At 54.1% G+C, this 3,733-nt stretch overlaps 1 protein-coding gene across 3 annotated transcripts in view; it reads left to right on the forward strand.

Moving 5' to 3' along the window:
- The first annotated feature begins 1,805 nt into the window (after window positions 1-1,805).
- Window positions 1,806-3,733, forward strand: part of EGFL7 (EGF like domain multiple 7) — a 14,267-nt gene continuing 12,339 nt past the window's right edge. For all 3 annotated transcript variants that reach the window (XM_009280630.1, XM_009280632.1, XM_009280633.1), the window contains exon 1: window positions 1,806-1,878. The gene's annotated coding sequence lies outside the window, so the exon portion shown is untranslated. The remainder of the gene's footprint in view (window positions 1,879-3,733) is intronic.

The raw sequence follows: 3,733 nt of genomic DNA on the forward strand, positions 1-3,733 counted from the left end.
ATTCCTTTTTCATGCCTACAGAGCCAGAGCAAAGTTGAGGGCCCCCCCCCCAGCCCCAAACACCCTAAACACCCTCACACCCTCCGAGCTCACCTACTGCACGGGGGACTGGCTGGAAGCCCAGCCTACTCCTCCGGCCCTCAATCCACCACGGATGCTCTCAGGGTGATGTCGGATCTGGCGCTGCTGCCTGGGTGGGTGCGGTGTGCTCGGCAGGTCTGCGGGACGGGCTCTGGGAACCGGGGAGGCGGTTGAAAATCTCACCTTTGCAGCCAGCCTGGTGCTCAGCCTGAGACCTGCTCCGCGTCAGCACTCAGCATGCCTCGTAGCTGACACCGGTGGTAAAACCAGTGGGAGCAAGGAGATTTCGACATTGTTAAATCTAAGAGGGAGGTTGGGCAGAAACATTTCTTTCTTGGCCCAGACACAAGCATTAATATTAGATGTCGTGGGAGTACACTTCTAGTGTGCAAGAGAGAAGGCTTTGGAGGAAACATGTAAAACACTGGTCCAGGGAGGACTTCAAATTCAGACAGACTTGCAGTCGGGAGCCAAAATCCCTTACCGCCTCTGTCAGAAACTCATCACACCGATATTAACAGGGCCAACAGATCTGATCTTCCCCAACTCTGAACTGGCATCACTCCTCTGCTTTCAAGGGAACTTTGCCCGGCTGTGTCCTGGAGGATTTTCTCCCAGCATAATAAATATTAGCATATAAGACACTGAACCCTCCCTATGAGCGGAGGATTAAATGCTCTTTTAATGTGTTATATGCAGTTCTTAAGCAGCTGACATGGGCACTTGCTTGAGCAAAGATTTGACCCAGTAAACGGAACTGAAAAACAAACATTTTACAATTAAAATAATTGCAGAATTTTAAATGCTGCAGTGCACTTCGGGAATAATTGTCTAGTGGCTGAGAAGGCTCTGACGGAGACCCTGAACAGTGGTGTGCTTAGTCCTGCACTGGGTGTCATTGTCCCGCAAGAAGCTGAAAGCTGAGTGCCGTGTGGGACGCTGGGTGTCAACGAGTCCATCCCCTTTCTCACCATCAAATTTACACTTGGGATCCCGGGGACTTGTGCAAAGGTTGCCCGGGCAGTTAGGGCTCTTTGTCCTTAAATGAAGGTGTGTACGTACTGAAGATGCTAAAATATAGTGTTGGGGTACAGCGGTGGGATTACAAGTGAGTGTAAGTGAACTTGGATACACCCTTGTGAGTGTCAGCAGGAATAGGGCACCCCATTCTCTTGGGTTCTTGGAAAATCCCAGCCTCAGGCACTGGGGAGACTGCTGGAGGGGATAGCTCGGTGTCCAGCGAAGCCCCAGCGCTGCGTTAGGTGGAGCCAGGGCTTCTGCTCTGCTCAGTCCTTGCTCATATTGCTGCCTGCTCTACCCCAAAGGGTGCAAAGGCACCGCAGGTCTGCCTGGCCTTTCCCACCGGGGTCACAGCAGGGTGACTGATCCTATGGGTCAGGACCCATAGGATGTTCCTAAAACACCCACTGTGCAATCTGCACTGCACAGGAGGGAAGGGACAGGGCTCCCCGTGCCCTACCACTGGTATCACGATGTCCGTGCCTCTCCGGCTCACCAGCGAGCCTTTGCGGTGTGAGCTCAGTGGCAATGCCAGACACAGGCACTCTGTGGCCATGATCCTGCTTTCGTCCTCCACCCAACTCCGCAAGGACCTTTGGGAGCATCCAGGGAACCCCACACCAGGTCCATCATGGGCAAGGGCTGGATCACTGATCTCTGCCTGCACGACAAGGGGAGTGTAACGGCGGGCTTTTTCTGTTCTGACAGTAAGAAACCAAGATGCTCCATAGGGAAAGGATCCCTGCCCAGGACAAATGATGGAGCACCACGGATAAGGTGAGTATCTCAGCCGTGAAATTAGATCCTGTGCTTTCAGTATGGTCAGATGGAGAAGCTTTCCATTGGCTTCCAAATGCATTTTGCAATTATTAGACAAGTTGAGTATCAGGCTCTGTTCATCTCCCACATACACCAGAAAAGACAATAATGCTTTCTGCAGAATAAGATAATTACCGTCCCTTCAAGGCCCTTGGGAAAAGTTGCCTGTGCTTCATGCTTATGAGATTAAGTGAGCTGAAATCATTCCCCAGAGGTAGGCTGGATCCAGACAGAGCAAGCAAACCTGTTTGTGCTATGTGAGATGCCGTGTAACGTGGAGCTGCGTTTCCACCAGCATCAGCTAGCCTTTCCCCTGCTGCTGGGAGGGATCCTGTCTCCCACACGCTCCGTCCTCCCCGGCAATGGAGCTCCATCTTCACCAGCACGTCCCAGAGCTGATTCCCCTCTGCTCTGCTCCCTTCCCCGGGGAGGATCTGACCAAAGCAGCTTATGCTCCTTTTACATGGGTCCACCTGAGAGCCCCACGCCAGCACATCTAGCACCCATCAGCTACCCCGGAGGGCACAGCACGACCCGAGACAGCTCCAGTTCAATCAGCAGCCTCAGCGTATCCATGAGGAAATACAGGGGATGGGCCAGTGATCTCAATTGCTCTTTTGGAGCCATTATTGTTTAACTGGTAAATATTTCCTTTAAATGCCTACATGCTTTCAAAAAAGTTGCAAAGCTTAATGGGAACAAATGTTCCCAGGGGGTTGTATCCTGCCATTCATTTGCACATCAGACCCCTGCTATCTTTAAGGCTGGTTCTGTGCATGGCCAGGTGCCTAAGTCGTTTGAAAAACAATAAGCCTCCGTGTTCTAATTTCCTGGAGGAAAATGTAGACAAAACAAGTGGCAGTTTGGCACAAACCGAACTGCAGAATTTTCTTCGATAAATAACCAGGCATTTAACACGAGAAGCCTGCAGGCAGCTGGGAGATCGGCCTGCCTGATCTGTCCCCGGGCAGGTGTTGGCAAGGCAGCGGAGCTGCGCCCTGCGTGGGTCTGTGTGTTGAATTTGGGCATCTCTCCGGGTCGATCCTCACACCGCTCCGCAGCTAGGGGGGCGTCCAAGGAATCCTTTAAGCATCCTTTAGGGCTTGCTGGAAGCCAGCCTCCCTGTCCTGGCAGTTCATCGCCTGCTTCTGGACGACTTTGCTGTTGTAATGAGCTCAGGGGGATTAACAGGGCACAGCAGGAAGCTATGGACCAGTACGGTGTGTTAGGTCTCTAACCTAGGGAAAGATGATGTCTCCTCTTATAATTATATGTCCTCTTAGGGAGTGCAGAACCAGCTACCGTATTTTTTAGCAGAGACATAAATTTGCCCTGGCCACTGCACTGGTGATGGACCATTTCACCTGGGAGTCTGAACACCCCTGGGCGAGGGGCTGGGGGTTATGCTGGGATCCCCTTCTCTTGCCATTAATCCCCTGCCCACCCAGGCGAGCTGGTCTGTGGGGGCGGCCAGGGACCTTGTGTCCTCGTAGCGTGGGGCATGCAGAAACGGGCTGGCAGGGCTGCGGGGCTCTGCCTGCCGTAGGGAGTCTGCAGGTAAGGCTCCAGATCGCTGCCAGGGCAGGCATCCCCTGCAACCCCGTCTCCATCGGGGTCAGCGCGGCAGCGACAACATATGGGGCACAACGCCAGCATGTCCCCGACCCTGGGCTGGGCTTCTCCGGGGGGTCCTGCCCTGTCCCTGCACGTCCCCCCCCCAAGACCAGACTTCTCCGGGGGGGACCTACCCTGTCCCTGAACGTCCCCCGGGGAGCCGGGGCACCTCGGCGGGGGCGCGGGGGCAGGTGGCGGC

The sequence above is a fragment of the Aptenodytes forsteri genome, unplaced genomic scaffold (assembly GCF_000699145.1).
Source record: "Aptenodytes forsteri isolate BGI_AS27 unplaced genomic scaffold, ASM69914v1 Scaffold68, whole genome shotgun sequence".
NCBI classification, from domain to species: domain Eukaryota; kingdom Metazoa; phylum Chordata; class Aves; order Sphenisciformes; family Spheniscidae; genus Aptenodytes; species Aptenodytes forsteri.